Here is a 17,767-nt window from a genome sequence, read left to right as displayed (position 1 = left end):
CACCCTACCTCTACCTTGTGGGCTACAGTGCTTACATAGGGGTGATTTACTAATAATTAGAATAAAAGTTTATACTTGTAAAACTGGGTTTATATTGATAGGTCGCAGTGCATGTTTATAGGACAACAGTCATGCCATACAGGGTAGGCCTGAAACCATGTTTGCACTGCCACTATAGTGGATGGCATAATAGGGGCTGCAGTCTACAAGTGGCATTTTAACTTCCAGGCCCCAGGTGCACTTTCTACATCATATACTAGGGAATTCTGGGAAAGTTAAGGGTTCCAATAAGGAATAAGCCAATTTAACCATGTTCAAAAGGGGAGTGCAGGCACTTTATTACTGGTTAGCATGGGGTAAAGTGCATAGAGTTCTAAAACCAGAAGAAATATAGGCTTCAGCAAAAGGCAAAAAATCTGGGGTATCCACACGGAAAAGATGGATTTCCTACAGGAGATGTTTTTCTTCACTTTGCAAGAAGGCCAGTTGTGGCGGACTCAGGAACTTCATTAACTTACAAAGTGCCTACCCTGTCACAAGTTACAGCAAGGTGAGACCTGGGGAAGGCAACCCTATGCACCCCTCCCCCCGACAGACTGGCTCCAAAGCCAGTGGGAGGATCTACCCAAAGAACTGTTTTTGAGTGATCACAGAGGAGGGGACTGCACACTTCCCTCATTTCTCGGGTCACACCTCTGGTGAGCCCACGGTCTCCACACAAGAGAAAACATGTCCCCTCATTTTGAAATTTTGGAATAGGGTGCAGTGTGAGATTATTTACAGTAGGGCAAAGAATTACTGCTGCAAACGTGGGAAATTTACCACATTGGGTAGGAAGGAGCAACCATGAGTCATCCCACCCTTTAACTGAATGAATGCATGAAACTTTATTGTATGTAAATAGCTTAATTACAATAATAAACAGAATCCACCCACTAGCTGGTAGAAGGCATAAATGAAGAAGCCCAAGGTACCTTCCCCAGAATCATTCGCTGGACCTGTGGAAGAATGGAAGAAGAACAGCTGTTCAAGGCCTGTGAGGAGACCTGAATGGTTGGGGCTGCACTTGTACCCAGGAAAAAGATGTGGACTCTAAGAGTCAGTCGGCTAGCCTGTGTAGCTAGAGAGGCACAACAAGCTACAAGAGACCTTTATCCTGAAGTGCACAGCTACCCGGTAGCAACCTGACTTGAATTGTACCCTGCCGGATAGATTTTTGACCCCCACAAGTGCTGTTCCTCAGGACCTGAGACCCTAGGTTGTATCTAACTGAACTTTTCCTAATAACTGGGAAAAGTTGGGACTTAGAAGATTTCTGGACTTCCAGACCTCTGGAGGACCGGGACCAACTACCCAAGCCAATCAGCCCGTCATGACTTCACAGTGTTAAAGAAACATGTTTCTCCCACTTGGAGCTTCTCTGCAGCAGGTAATCAGTTCTGGTAGGTCCTTGGCAAGAAGGTATCGTAGAACTCATCATTGAATGCAGCCTGTAACTTTTCCCGCTGGAGAATTCTGAGCTCCCAAAAAGAGACTAAGGGCCTGATTTAGAGTTCGGTGGTTGGGCCACTCCGTCACAAGTGTAATGAATATCCCATCCATTGTATTACCAGTTCCTTATATCCAATTCCACATGTAATACAGCAGATGGGATATCCACCATATTTGTAATGGAGCAACCCCTCGGCCGAACTCTAACCCAGGCCCTAAGTTCAAATGTAGAAATCTTGACCGGGCGAAAGGCATTCGACCAGAGGACTTCCAAGGGTATAAAATGTGAATTTTCCCACTTAGAGTTTTTCCTCCCAAAACCAATGGTGTCAGTGGTACCTCATCCAACAACTATCTGACTTCAAGAGGACTTACTCTGATACAACCTGTAACATTACCCCACTGGAGGATTTTGACTTACATTTCCAAAGATAAAAATCTCTGACGAACCTGGTTGATGTATCTGACCTGCACTCCGACGCAGTTGTCCTAAACCCCTACATACATCCTGGTCTACTGCAACCCTAGACTATCAATGGCTCTTAGAGCTTTTGGTGCTATTTTTCCTCAAATTCATTTCTCTGGTTCCCCTTTTTGGATTTTTGTCATTTGTTATATTTCACTATATTTTTAGGTTGCGACGTGCTTGCAAAATCTCTTGTAAACAAAAAACAAACCTTAAAAGAGGCTTAGACCCTGTACTTACCATTGGTTGGCTCACACATCACTTTTGTTTCCTTGATTCTGATGGGTCAGCACCTCCTTCTCCTTCCTCCCGGGGCTTCAGCGTAGAGTCTTCATTGTGTGTCTGCTGTGGAGCTTAGACCAAATACTGTTTCCCTTCTGTGGCCAGTGTCCTTTCATGGCCGCAGGATTCTGCCAGGTACTTTTAAAAAATATGTGGGTTTGTCCTCTTCGAGAGTGCACGTCTCTGCAGTCGTGTCCCACTTCCTCATTTTGGTTTCGTCACCCAGCCCCCTCCCTCTGACCTCTGTTGGTGCTCCATAACACCTTCCTACTCTCACTGTTGCTTCCCACATGTCCCTCATGTTTGTTTCCCACCCCCTCCCATTGTCTGCTCTTGCTGCTTCCTCCCTTCCCCTCGCACCTACATGTCTTTTTGTATTTATGCCTCCGCCCACTGATGCTTCCCACACATCCCTAAGATTTTTGTATTTATGCCCCCTCCTGCCGTTGCTTTCCATACGTCCCTTGTGTTTGTTTCCCTCCCTTCTCATGCTGTCCATTCTCACTGCTCCTTCCCTCCTTTCCGGCACCTCCTTGTGTCTTTTTGTATTTATGCTTCACTGCAAATTGGCAAAGCCAATAGGTTTTGCCTATGAAAAACCTAATGGCTTTTTCAATGGTTTTTTACATGTTGCACAGCAGTTGTCCTGCTGTGCAACATGGGCTTAAAGTAAAAAATTAATCGCTATGATGCTGCTAGCACTGTCCGTTTGATAGCATTTTTTTTACTTTAAGTTATGTTGCACAGCAGTTCAGCTGCTGTGCAGCATGTGAAAAATCATTGACTAAGCCAATAGATTTTGCATAGGCGAAACCAATTGACTTTGCCAATGCTTGTTCTAAATGGTAATGGAATCGGTATTGTGCTGTGTTTTTAATTGTTAACTGTTTTGATGCTTCTAAATGCTTTACGCATTTTCTTTGAGCTAAGCCTGTCTGCTCTGTGCCATAACAACAAGGGGTTAAGCATAGGCTTGTTTAAGTTACGGAAACCTTTAGCTGGACATAAAAGGTTTGTGACTTTATTCCTTGTGGTAGACTTCCATCCACCCCAAATAATAATTCAATTTGTTACACTGTTGCAACTACAAATACGCTTGTCAGATTCTTTTTGAAAGACACACTTGCTCCTTTGCCACAGAAGGGCAAGTCAATTTACCCTACAACTCCTCTTGCACCCCATAGTTGTTAACAGCTCTCTAAAGTGCCTCAAAACAATCCAGTCATGCATTGTGCACTATACAAACAAATAAACCTACTTACTTAAGGTTGGGTGCATAACCATTGGAAATATTAACAAATACCCACAAATTATAACGTTGTCACTGCTCTCTACTCACTGCATTCCCAATAGCCTCTTTCACCCCCTGGGTGGCAAACCCCATGATCATGACGCTGTAAAGTGATTGTATATGTGGTTCAGGACGGTGCAGAAAAGTCCTGAAATTCGCTCTCTCCCCAAAGTGTTGAGAATTATAACGAAAAATACGCTATTCTGAAGTCAAACTATAATATGACCACAGAACGTTTTGTGAATCTGTTTTTCAATATATTTTTTTTTTTTAGCAGGAAACAATGGCATAAATTCATCCTGTGGTTGGCAGCTGCTTAAATGCTTTAAAAAGTCATGAAAAACCGCAGCACTTAAGGACGTTTGTTCACTGATTTATCCTGTTTGGGTATAAATGTTCCAGCTCTGATGCTGTCTGGGATCGATCCTCCATTTTTAAATATTTACCAGTCAAGGCACACACTTCTCCACGAGTAAAGTGTTTTGAGCTTGCTGTCAGTTTTAAAAGGATTTATTGCCACTGGGGTGGGCTGTTTGTTCTCCTGGATGGATGACTCGCCGGTACGCGGCTGATGGTGTACGCACAAAAGCACATTAATATTAGATGGATCGTTAAACACGGTGCTTCGTGGAGTCCTTTGCTCCTTCGGATTATCTCTGCAGATGTCAGCAGAATGTTCATCAAACTGCCACTCTCCTCTTTTTCTATTCCAAACTTTCTCCACATTGCTCTCCGGATGCGTTTTGTTGGGATGGATTCAGCTCTCCTGCGCATCCTGCACCCGACGGGGGAGGGGGGTGGAGGGGGTGAGAGAGAGAGAGAGAGAGAGGAGAGAGAGAGAGAAAGAGAGATTGTCTGTCTCGGAGGGAGGGGGCAGGTGCAACAGGAGAGGCTATTGGCAAACACCCTTTGCAACTTTTCACAGAAAATATCAGACAACACAACTGCTATCTGTGCCAGGTTCAACTTTTTAGGACCATATTATATAAAACTGTCAGTGAAATAGTGCCTGTGAACTTCCAGGCCAGCGTGCATCGCACCATACAGACGAACTTTGCCAGTGCCATAAAGGGGGCATACACAGCTCAAATAATGATGGAGCAGGACATAAGCTGTAAACCAGTGGTCCACCCATTCCACCAAACCTGCTGTTCCCTCACTCCAGTGCTTAATTTGAGCCGGTGGTTTCTGGTGCTGGACACCAGCACTAAATTGTCAGCACCTGCTCTAGTAACAGTTCACCACATGGTGGCGGGCGCTGTTAAAGTTTGAGATGAGCACAACAAAAGTGTTTAATAAGTCAATAAACATTCAAATGATTAATACCTGACACTCAGACTATTAATATATGTTTGGGTAGCATGGAATAGTCTGAATTGTCACACCTGTAGGAGTGCTATGGCTGGTAGTTGTGTTGGTTCTGTCATTGGTAGCGCTGGCAGGACCAATAGCTGGTGCAGACTGCAGAGGTCTCCTGCGAATGGCCCTGGCGCTTATTTATTTACAAATGAAGCACTGCCTCACTCTATATAGAGTCTGGGGAACAGCTGGGTTACTGCTGCAAAGCTTCGTTGATGGTGACCAGTGGTCCAGCAGTCTGTCTGCCACAGGACTGCCGTGTCATAATAGCAATCGCCCCACCTTATTGAGCACGGGACAACCATCACTCATTTATGCAATGTATGGTGGACACAGGCATTGGAGAATATGTTTCCTGACGATAGGTATTATCCACAGAAGCAATCAGCCTGCTCACCTACTGGCTCATTACTGACTAACAACATGCTATATAATTTAGTGCTTGGGAAAACCTTGAGCCAGTTAAAACAAAAAACAAGATGTGAGCCATACAATGAGCAAGATTAGCAAACTCGTCAATGATCATTTAAAAAAGTGGTATGATAATGGTCTCCTGGATGAGGGGCAATATTAATACCTGAAGATACACACTTGGGGACTGATTCGCAAAAGGCCTCCGCACTCGCAGCGGAGGCACCGCAGTTGTGGGGGAGTCTCTACGTTCGGGGCAGAATCTCCTCAATGAGATCGATGCAATGAGAATTCTCATTGAGGAGATTACGCCCCAAGTGCGGAGACTTCCCACGAGTGCGGCGCCTTGTCTACGAGTGCGGAGGCCCTTTGTGAATCAGGCCCTCTGTATTTTTGTATATGCACACTGCCGAAAGAGTACAAGGATGCTGCTATCCCGCCAGGTAGAACTATCATCTCAAGTATTGGTTCCCACGCAAACAGAACTGTCCAGTTTGTGGACACATTTTGAGATCTTGTGTAGTCATCTTACCCTCATATATTAAAGACACTCAACAAATCAATATGTTAAGTGATGTCTCTTGGTATCGCCATATGTTCTTCTTTGTAACATTAGATGTCAGATCTTTATATACAAGCATTATAGAAGTTGTAAGAAGGTGGTGTATTATGTGGGAATGCTGGTTAGGCTTCATCAGTTAATACTATCACAAACCCCAGAGATAGTCCTTGGATTCACAATAATATATCAATAGCTCAGTACTAGTAGTGTGGCAAAGAGCAGCCAGTCTTTATGAAAGAAACACCTGTTAAGCTTTTTAGAGTATCAACATGGACAATAAGTAATTGAAAGAAATCAGACACCAATTTATAAAAAATAAAGCAGATTTGTTATCTTAATTTAGACATCAAAATGAACGAAATCAGATACATATCACCAGAGTTATGGATTTTAGAAGCAATGGAAAATAGGGGCAAAATAATAGTGAAACATTATCATTGCAGTCAATGGGAAAACCCCCTAGTGACAATTGGTCACTCGAAGGTCAAGTTGTGGGGAACCCTTGCAGGGTAAAGGCGATGCGGTCCCAGGACCAAGCTATGACACTCAGTTCAATTTTACGTGCCCCGTGAAGTCCAGGTGCAATGTTGTCCTTCCTCTCCCTGGTGTTGAACGGGAACCGTAGGAGAGCTGCGTTAACACTGAAAATGTGCTGCTGGGACAAAAATGCAAAAAACAAAACAATAGGGCAGTTGCTGGTGTTGGATAAATATCGGACAGCGAACCCTCTTGGTGCAGTGTCGGTTACCAGACTTGGCAGTGATAAGAAGAGCAGAAAGTTACTTCGAAATTCGGTGGCCTCTTGGAACGTGGTAGCTGCCTGCTACCTCATGGTTGGCAGGACTACAGTTCCCACAATGCACTAGGCCATCTGGATTTGGGTAATCCCTCAGAGGGCCCAATGGCCTTTAGTTTTTTGGATCCGGATCGTTATTTTACCTGCAGTTTGCAGGGGACTGGTGGCACTCGTCCAGGGGGGACTGTTTGTACTTAAGGCTTCTAGAAGAGTCCCTCTGTCTGGGAGAACTGGGAGCTATCCTAGGATGAGTCTCTATCAGAAAGTTGCAGGAGTATTGCCACAGTGACAGAGTATCCTTCTTTTGCTTTGTGCAAGTCCTGCTGTCGCAAACACAGGTCTCTTCTTTGCCCTCTTCGATTCAGATTGCTCAGAACTGAGGTTCTGGAATCAGGGTTAGCTATTAAGTTGTAGATTTAGGGATGTTAGGGGAGTAAGTGCAAGTGGTTAATGGGCTACTATCCCCAGCTGCTAATCTGACCCTGAAGTGACCACATTCAGAAATGTTGGTCTTCTTTCTACCCAGAACCCACTATTTCTACTTCATTTAAAAATGCCAGAAGTCTTCCTCAGCTATACAGACCAGGTAGCCCACCCTAGAGGTTTGGCTAGCCTTCGGGGGTGGGGTGGAGGGGGTAAGCCTCCTGACTGTCAAATTTACCTGCCTGTCCAGGTGCAAATATGCCTTGGGGAAGAGGGATGGCTTTACCTTCCTTTTGGAGGCTGCCTGGATGCATATCTGAGGCGGTTTAGCCTTGGAAGCTCACCGCCTTCATGTGCCAATTCACTAGCCAGTCAGAGAGGGAGGAGGTGTGACTTATTTCCTGCCTGGGCATTTCAATCAATCAATCAATCAATCAGGGAATTGTAAGCGCGCTGAGCATCCTTGTGGGTCTCAAGGCGCTGATGGGGGCTCCGCAGATCTGTTTAGCCGAAGAGCCAGTTCTTGAGGGTCTTCCTGAAGGTGTTCAGGGAGGGGGCGTATCTGATGTCTGCCGGTAGCTCGTTCCAGGTCTTGGCTGCCATGTGAGAGAAGAATCTTCTGCCTGCTCTGGCTATGTGCATGCACAGGGTTTTGGCCAGTGTGAGGATGGAAGATCTGAGGTTTCTTTTGGGTACGTGGAAGTTGATTCTGTCGTTGAGGTATTTGGGTCCATTGATGTGTAGGCATTAGTAGGCGTGAGTGAGGATTTTGAAAGTGATTCTTTTCCTCACGGGGAGCCAGTGGAGACTTCGTAGGTGTTGGCTGATGTGTTCATGTCCGGGGATGCTGAGGACGAGTCTGGCGGCGGTGTTCTGTGTTGTCTGGAGTTTGCGGAGTAGGAACTTGTTGATGCCGGCGTTGAGAGCATTTCCATAGTCCAGTCTGCTGGTGATGAGTGCGTGGGTGACTGTCTTACTTGACTCAGGGGGGATCCACTTGAAGGTCTTGCAGAGGATGCAGAGGGTGTTGAAGCAGCTGGAGGTGACGGTATTGACCTGTTGATTCATAGTGAGTGATGAGTCGAGTACGATGCCGAGGTTCTTGGCGTGGTCTGTGGGAGTAGGTGGGCTTCCGAGGGCGGTCAGCCACCAGGTGCTGTCCCATGCAGAAGGGGTGGTACCAAGGACGAGGACTTTTGTCTTCTCGGCGTTGAGCTTCAGGCAGCTGTTGGTCATCTAGACTGCGATGTCTTGTATTCCTTTCTGAAAATTGACTTTGGCAGTGGTGGGGTCTTTGGTGAGGGAGAGGATGAGCTGGGTGTCGTCTTTGTTCCTACCTGTCTGCCTGGTGGGAGGACACAATACTAGCGTCGGCTGTCAGCCAGAGCATAGGATAGCTGGGGCAACCAGGGGCCTTATTACACGAAGTGCCCTGGGGGCACAAAGGGCATTTGCGCCCGCTTTGCACACCGCTGGGGCAGTTTGGTTTTATAGAAATGGCCACAGATGTGTGTGCGACCCCTTCTGTAATACCGATAGCACTAGTACAAAGAAAGCGCCAGTGCTAGTGCTATCGTTTTTCAGATGAGTTTGCAGCTGCCCTGAAGGTATCGCATTCATCATAAGACAGCACATTTTTCTTCATTGTGTTGGGCACACCTTTTAAATGATGAACCCAGCGCAACGAAGGAAAATGCACTGCGAATATAATGTGGCCCCAGGTGGTTAACCTCTAAGGTAGCCACCTAAGTGCATGTCATATCACTCCTGGCATGAGATTCGTAGCAGGGGTGATAAGGCACATTGTTAGATACCAAACATGACATATTTAACATAACACATGTATTTGTATAGCGCACGTTCACCACTACGGGTATCTTGGCACTGAATAACAGATGTTTGTTGTTACCCAAATCAATGGTACTCATTTTATCGACCTCAGATGGATGAAAGGCTGAGTGGACCCGCCGGGATTTGAACCTGTGACCATGAGGTCGAACACAGGAACCTGCAGTAGACGCATTAGTCCACTGAGCCATCAGACCCAGCAATTTAGGTGATATCATATTGAAATTGGCTATCTCAGGTTTGCCTGTGTGCCTGACCATGTTATCCTATGAACAGTTTATCACTTAGAATGTCCTTTAAGAGTAAAGAGTATTATAGTGACATATAAGCTTGCACTTACATGTCCATACCTTTATTATAAGGCAACCTGCCTCCGGGGCTTTAGGAGGACTTCCTTAGGGGTGACTGCCATATTTCAAAGGCAGCACATTGAAGTTGCCGCTCATGGTGAGGGCAAAGGCGAGTTTTAGCAGTTTGCACTGCTCATCCGTCTGCAATGGCAGGACTGCTGTTATAGTTTACTTGGTGTTGTAAGAGACAATAGTCCCTATCAAAGATTTGTATAGGTAATGTTACACAGAACTACATTACGACCTGCGAAGTTATTGACCATATGGAAAAATATATTTATTTAAATCAACAAACAAAAAAGGAGGAGATCAAATTATATAAATATAGTGCGGTTGGTAAAAAGGGGGTTTGAAATCACCAGATTTCCAGACCTCAGGAATTTGCATGCAAGGTGACTTCAACAACAAAGTTCGTATTTACAACAGTCACAATGTAAAGAACATCTGGTGCTCCACATAAATCCAAAGGAAACAATTGGAGTCAAGATGTAGTTGTCACCGATGTTTCGATCCCAACTAGAGTGGGGGGATCATCATCAGGGAAGAAGAAAATATGCCTGAGAGGAAGCAATAGCGTCAAACGCTGCCTCTATTGGATATTGAGGCAAAAGCCTTTGTTAGGATACTACTAGAAAAACTGGAACACTGGGCTCACAATCAGAAAATGATCCCAAAATCCAGCCTGAGTTCTTGAAAGGTTGTAAAACTCTCGACATCTTAGCAATCAGACTACTTACAAACAAAACCTTAAAAAAAACTCACCTCTCTACACCTGCTTCCTGGGCTACAACGTAGCATTTGTCAAAGTGAACCGTGGAATCCTATGGGCACAATTACAAGCATGGGGCATTTCCAACCAGCTACTTAAGGCAATTAGATTGCCATATACCAGTGATATTCAAAGTATGGCTCGGATAACGCATGCACCTTCCTGACCTTTACATGTGGCCCGCTGGTCAACAGCAGTACTGGGCTGCTGGACTCATTATGAGCATTAAACTGATGTTAAATAAACAAGCAAGCATTTATTTAAAGGTTAATTTAAGTTAAAGAAAGGTACTAACTAGGGTGCCCTACACTGATTAAATTTAGAAACACCTTAAATTGTAAAGGTATCTTGAAGCAAAATCGTAAAAACATGATAAAGTCTGCTCAAAATTCAAAAAGTGTATTTCATTAACATGCACAACCGTTTCACCTCAGTTCATCAGATTATATCAGTGCATTGAGAGGTATATTTTTTAAAGGCCTAGGTTTCAAACATGTATTTAGAAAGGTTCCTTCTCTGCCCCTGAAGAATACCTGTACAGCTTCTGAATAGATTTCCGAAGTTTTTGGACCTTGCAACAATCCGACTGAAGAAAACTAACTTTAATCACCACAGCTAGATGTGTTTTGAGTCTAATCAGTCACACTCACCAGGCCCCACTCTACAGAATTCGTCAGATTTTATTTAACCAAACCCCCCATGTCCAAGGTGCCTTCAGGTACCGCATAAGAACTGGCTCAAGTTGTCATCATGAGCGTAGATTTTTGATCATCTATCAATCATCTATAGAATCTCAGTAAGGATTGGCACCTATCAAAAGGGACTGGCAGGAGGCGTTCTCTCTGTACATGCCTATTGCACATGGTCCATCTGGAAATAAGATTAACTCTTAATACAGCTTAGTCTGATTTAGTCTTTCATGAAATGCTGTGTTTTACTAGAAAGGTAGACTATATGTTGTACTTTCTCTTGTATTTCTATTGTAATTGATTTTATTGATTTATCAATAACATTTTAAATAGAAATAGTCTTTCTTCATCATTCTGGGCTGTTAGTGGAGTTTGCAAGTACAGTTTCCAGTTGCTGGTCTCCAGTTTAGGTAAGACTATTTCAAACATATTTTATAACGGTTTAGTGGTAGAGGAAGGTGTTGAAACTTAGTTAAGCTAGTTTTTATTATTGGATGTTGTTTTAGTGCATTGTTTTTTTTAAATTCAGTATCTGTTAGTTTATAGACCTGCATAGGCCTTGTTGTGAAATCAAATGTTTTTTTTAACTTTATATTTCCATTCTATTTCTTGAACATTGATTTTGATGCTTTTACACTGTGTTTTGTTTTATAAGAGGGTTGTAAGTGTTTAAGTGGCTTATGTGTTTTTTCCATCATAATTGTTTTTTCCAAGCATTGGAGTTTATTTTTAACCTGAATATGGTTTTTCCAAGGCAAAAAGAGTTGTTTATTTTGTAACCAAACTTATTTTTGCACTTTTTCCTTGATTTCTTTGCTTTTCCTGGAGTGTTTATTGATTTAGTTATTTATTTCTATTCTTTTAGGTTTCAATAGATTTCCTGGATCATTGGAGTTGTATTTTTTGGATCATCATTTTACCCATAAGGAATTCCGCTGCAAAATTGTAAGTGTTATCCTATTTTATTTACTTATGTTATTGGATAGGGAATGTTACTTTTTTGTTGTTATGTTTGGATATATACATATATTTGACCCAGCCTTTCTGAAAATGCCGGATTAGGGGTAATTTTTTTATAATTATGCGGTGACATTTTACAGCACGATTTTTTATCTGATGTTTTTAGGCACAAATTTTGGAGCGATTGACGGCCCTGTGTGCATTTACGTTATATGTTCCCATTTATGCAGGTGACATCGATATGTTTTTTTTATGTACATCATACACATGACACGGAGAGAGGCATGGTGTTGCCGGTTTCGCTAATGATCCCACCTTTGAGATATTTTTTGTATTGTGCAGAGAGTGCAAATAGTGCAATCAGTTCTAATGACACCAGTGTGAAAATGTCCATGTGTGCTCCTAGAGAACAGTTACATTGTTTAACGCAGGAACTTTAGTGCATTGCATTCCTGAGCCATAGTTCACAGAGGATACGCTCACTAACTGAAGCCGACAAAAAATGTCGGATTCTACTTGAAATACAGAAGGACAATATCGAACATTGAACCAACCGAAGTTCAGGACGCCGGCAGTTTTTCACTGTTTTTCACACTGTTTCACATAAGTTTGATTATTGAAAGAACGGATACACCATGGATAACAAAAAACTACATGGGAGCCCTATATAACAGCAGTTAAGGTCCTTTCCAGTCCACGTCCTGAGGAGAACCCCAGAACAAGACAAGGTTGGAAATGCGTTGGCATTTGGGCTAAGGCGAAGTAGCATTGGGGCGCATATGGGAATTGGTGCAAAGACATTTTCTCCCATTAGTTATACTACCTAGGTGTATAATCGTGCTGCCTTTGGTCCACTATTCAGGCAGGATCCCTCGAACTGTTATTGGTCCACCTGTTTTCTATGTGTTACACACGGACTGGTGCCACTTAAATATTAGAAGGACAGTGACAATTCGATTGGTGTCTATGGGCCTCATGTAGGTAGCTAAATACCGGTCGGTAACGGCCGAAATTCGGTAAATATCCCGTTACCGACCGGTATTTAGCTATTTGAGATGTAGGAGGCATATGTCAGGATTCGGTATTTACCGAATCGGTAGAAATACCGATTCGGTAAATACCGAATCCTGAATCCATATGTAGGGAGCACTCTAAAGAGTGATGTTTAGGAATAAGAATTCGGTATTTACCACGAAATATAGGTTGGTGAAAAATACCAAATACATTGCAAAACCTTATATTTTGCAGATGTACAAGTGCCATGTGGCAGACAAACATGCCCTTAGGGCATGTATGTGCGCCACATGTGCACACATGCAAGATTCAGGGGTGCAACAGGGTGTCAATGTGACACCCTGCCACCCTTGTATATGCTCCCCCCATTACCGAATCGGTATTTACCGATTCAGTAATGAGGCATACCTTCCCATTGATTCCTATGGGCCTCCAGGCCCATAGGAATCAATGGGAAGGTATGCCTCATTACCGAAAAGGTAAATACCGATTCAAAATTACCGAATTTTTCCGATTCAGTAAATTTTACCGAATTATTACCTACATCGCATTTACCGATTCCTAAATACCGAATCGGTAAAATTCGGTATTTATGAGTCGGTAAATGTGATGCTACCTACATATGGCCCTATGTCTTCTATATGTTTATGTAAATAGCTTTTGATTTGGATTTATTTGTGTGTTACAGTGACATTTATGGAGTTTATGTTTTCACAAGTTTGCCACACTGAAAAATTGGTGTCTCTTTCTATGACATGATTAAATGTTTTTTTGAATAATCTGAGGAACATTTCAAAATAATGTGAAATAAATCACGCGTACTTGGAACTGAATGTCTAAGTGCAGATTAATGATTGCTTAACAACCTATCTAGTCACTTGTTTGTTACAGATATTGAAAAAGAAAAAGCACCAGGTCATGATGGATTCACTGTAGAGTTTTATGCTCATTTCTCCAAAATTCGTATTCCTAAACTACACCAATTGTTTCTGTACATTATCTCTTCCCAGAAATCTGGTGGGTCTTTTCAAGATGCTTTAATATATCTTCTCCCTACAGAAAATAAAGCCCATACCTTGTGCAAAAACTATAAGCCTATTTCTTTAATCAATTTAGACTATAAGATATTTGCCAAAATACTTTGGATATTTTGTTACCTTAGAAAAATGTGGTTTCATTAAAGGTAGACATTTATTAGATAATACTAGATTCTGTTTTAATGTCCTAAGTAAATCTAAGACATATAAATATTATTTGGGGGAGGTTTATTTAGATGATGAGAAAGCTTTTGATAGAGTTAGTTGGTCTTTTATTTTCCCGCACTTTCCTGGTTTGGTTTTGGTTTGAAATGTATTAATTATTGTTCTTTGCTATGTTCTTCTCCCAAATACTCTATTTTTGGTAATGGACTTATAGCCTCATCATTTTCCCTATACAGAGGTGTCAGACAAGGTTTCCTCTCATCTCCCCGATTGTTTATTCTTGCCCTCAAACCTTTTTTAATAACAATTTGGTTGAACTCACATAATAAAGGTTTTCTATATGGCAACAAACACTTAAAACTTTCAGTTTATGTGGATTACATCGTACTTTTTATTTCACAGCTGCAGACTTCTTTACCATTCTTTTTGACACAAGTACATAATTTTGCTTTCGTCTCAGTTTATAAACTAAATGCTGATAAATGTGAAACTCTTCCCTTAAATAAATGATGTTTTCATGCAGGTTTTACATCTTCCTCTTTCCACTGGAATTCAGATAAAATTAAATATCTTGGACTATGGTTCAGTGCTTCTATTAAAGAAACTGTCACCTAAATCTGAAATAATTAGAGTCGGTATTAATTTCATTTACATCTCAGAGGCATCCCTTATTTTTATCATGGTGGGGTCATTTAGACACTACAAAAATGATGTTAGTTCCTATAATATCATTATATTTATCCAACATTCCTATAAATATTCTTAACTCACATTATAAGAAACTATATAATATATTAGCAAAGTTTTTATGGCACAATAAAAAAGCTAGATCGTCTATCTGTAAACTAAAAAAAAAACAGAACATATGGGAGGGGTTAATTTTCTGGATTTTCATCCTTACCATGCAGCTTTCTTTCTTAAACAATCTTCCTTTTTGTTATCAGAAAATGGTTCTATAACCTATCCCCTGTTGGTAGATCTTGACAAATCATTTTCTTATTCTTTCTCTTTTGAGGAGCATATCTCCTTTTCTCATAAACTCTTATGATTATCTCTTTCTATTTTTAAAAATGCCTGTAAGATCTTCCAACCTATTTTCATGTCTTATCAAAGTAATAAAACAACATTTTTAACTTCACCAATTTTGTATAGTAAAAATATTAAGATCCATAATAAATCTGTTTTTTGGAAAAATTGATTTGCCAAAGGACTTAGATGGACGTATCAACTTTTTCAGGATGAGGTTTGTGTTCCTTTTTCGGTAGCTCAAACTCGTTTTTCCTTTCCCTCCTCATAGCAATCTAAGTACTTGTCCTTAATCTCTTTGATTCAATCCTCTTATAATCATTTCCCCCAATCCTATGGTTAGCTCTCCAACATCTAGTATAAAGTCGATCTTTTGTAATTCTCCTTCTGCGTCTCAAACTTATAAACACTTAACTTCCTTTTCAGACACTTGAGAGAAAACAGAGCCGGAATGGTATTGGGAGTCTAATTTGCAAATCTATTTCTCAATTCCAGTATGGAATAAAATTTGGCCTAAAATAAGGAAATCTACTAGAGCAGCAAATACAACTCAAACTTTGTTTTACATTTATAGTATACTCGTAATTACACCTGCTAAATTGCAAAAACTGGATCCCAATATTCCCTCTACCTGTTGGTCATGCACCGTCTTTCCAGCAGATCTTAAACACGTGCTATTTGAATGGTCTTCTATTCATAACTTTTGGATACGAATCTGGCAATAGATAAACACTATTTTTCACACACACATCCCATTTTCTCTAACGCATATTTTCATGGGAAGCAGTCCAGATGTTTGGTCATCTCAATCTAATGATTTTTATATGATTGATTTGCTACTTTCTGTTGCCTTTCAACAGATAACCAAGTCATGGAAAGATGTGTCTTCTGTATCTTTTCAGGCATGGTGATATGGAATCTGCTATAATCATAGATTAGATAGAGCATATGTACATCCAGTTACTCTTGCTATTAAAAGAGATCTTCTCTGGTTACGCATAACAAACTTTCAGAAATTTTCTGCCACCAAGATATATTCACATAATTCTTATAGTGAAGAAGTTCCTAAACCTTCATTCATTTATTCATACTTGTTATTTGTATTGTATTGAATTTGCCAGTTTTAATATTTATGCATTTAGTAATATTATATGTGTTTGCTTTTGCTTGATGGTATATGATTTTCCCCTTCCCTTTCTCTCTTTCCTCCCTTTTCAGTTTTTCTTTCTTACACCGTAACATTATCATTATATGCTTACTGATTACTTTTTGCCTTATTTTCTTGTGTTTTGCATATTTACCAAATAAAATTCACTTTTAATCTTAAAAATAAGCAGTGCACTGCGGTGGTGTAAGCTATAATTAGCTCATGAAACTATGAATGCTGAATTTCAATGGTTTTGTAGGAGTGAAATCTGAGCCTAACTATGGTGTGAATTTTTAAGGCTTTTTAATTTTATTTCCTAACTACAACATCCCTGTAACCTTTGGTTTTCTCAGTGAATTTTGATTTTTCAATTGTATTTCCTAACCGTAACCTGTAACCTTTGATAGTGGGTGTGTGAGTGGCTGTATAGGTAGGTGGGTGGGTGTTTGAGTCTTTGAGTGGGTAAGTGAGTGGTTGTGTGAGAGTCAGAGTGGGTCTGTGAGTGAATCCATATGTATCTGAGTGGGTCTGGGTGTGGGTGGGTGGGTGTGGGTGTGGGTGTGCTAGTCAATGAGGGGATCTGTGAGTTGGTACATGAGTCTCTGAGTGGATCTCTGAATAGAAACATGAATGTCTTAGTGGGTCTGTGAGCAGGTACATGAGTGTCTGAGTGGATCTCTGAGTGGGTGCATGAGTATCTGAATGGGTCTCTGGGTGGGGAAGTGAGTCTCTAAGTGGGTCTCTGAGTAGGTGCATGAGTTTGTGAGTGGGTGTGTGAGTGAGTAGCTCTGTGAGTGTGTGTTTGTTGTCAGTGGTTCTGCGGGTGGGTGAATGAGTGCTTGAATGGCTCTGTGAGTGGGTGTATAACTGTCTGAGTGTTTCTGTCAGTGGGTGTGTGAGTCTCAGAGTGGATCTATGAGTGGGTGCCTGATTTGTGAGTGGGTCTGTGAATGGGTGTGTGGGAGGTTTTGATTGAGTGTGTGTCAGTAGTTGTATAGGTTTGTGAATGGGTATGTGAGTGGGTGTGTGAGAGACTAAGTGGGACTAAAGTGGGTACGTCACTTTTTTGAGTTGGTCTGTGAATGAGTGCATACGTTTCTGAGAGAGTCTATGAGTGGGTGTATCAGTGTCTGAGTGGGTCCATGTGTAGGTGCATGAGTGACTGAGTGGGGATCTGTAAGTGGGTGAAAAGTGACTCACTGGGTCTGTGAATGGATCTATGAGTGGGTGTCTAAGTGGATGCATCAGTCTCTGAGTGGTTCTGTGACTGGGAGTGTAAATCTCTGAGTGGGTCTGTGAGTGGGTGCATGAGTGTCTGACTGGGTCTGTGAGTGGCTACATGAGGCACTGAATGTGTCTATGAGACAGTACATGAGTCTCTCAGTGGTTCTGTGAGTGAATGTGTAAGTCCCTCACTGGGTTTGTGAGTGGGTGCATGAGTATCTGAGTGGGTCTGTGAGTCAGTGTGTGAATCTCTGAATGTGTCTGTGAGTGGGTGCATGAGTCTGTGAGTGGGTCTTTGATTGGGTGCATGAGTCTCTGAGTGGGTCTATGAGTGGGTGCAGGAGTCTCTGACTGGGTCTGTCAGTGAGCACATCCATCTCTGACTGGGTGGCTGAGTGAGTGCCTAAGCGAAACTGAGGGTGGGTGTAAAAACACATTTTTATTTTTGCGTTTTCAG

Source organism: Triturus cristatus, chromosome 7 (genome assembly GCF_964204655.1).
Source record: "Triturus cristatus chromosome 7, aTriCri1.1, whole genome shotgun sequence".
NCBI classification, from domain to species: domain Eukaryota; kingdom Metazoa; phylum Chordata; class Amphibia; order Caudata; family Salamandridae; genus Triturus; species Triturus cristatus.
This window is presented reverse-complemented; position numbering follows the sequence as displayed.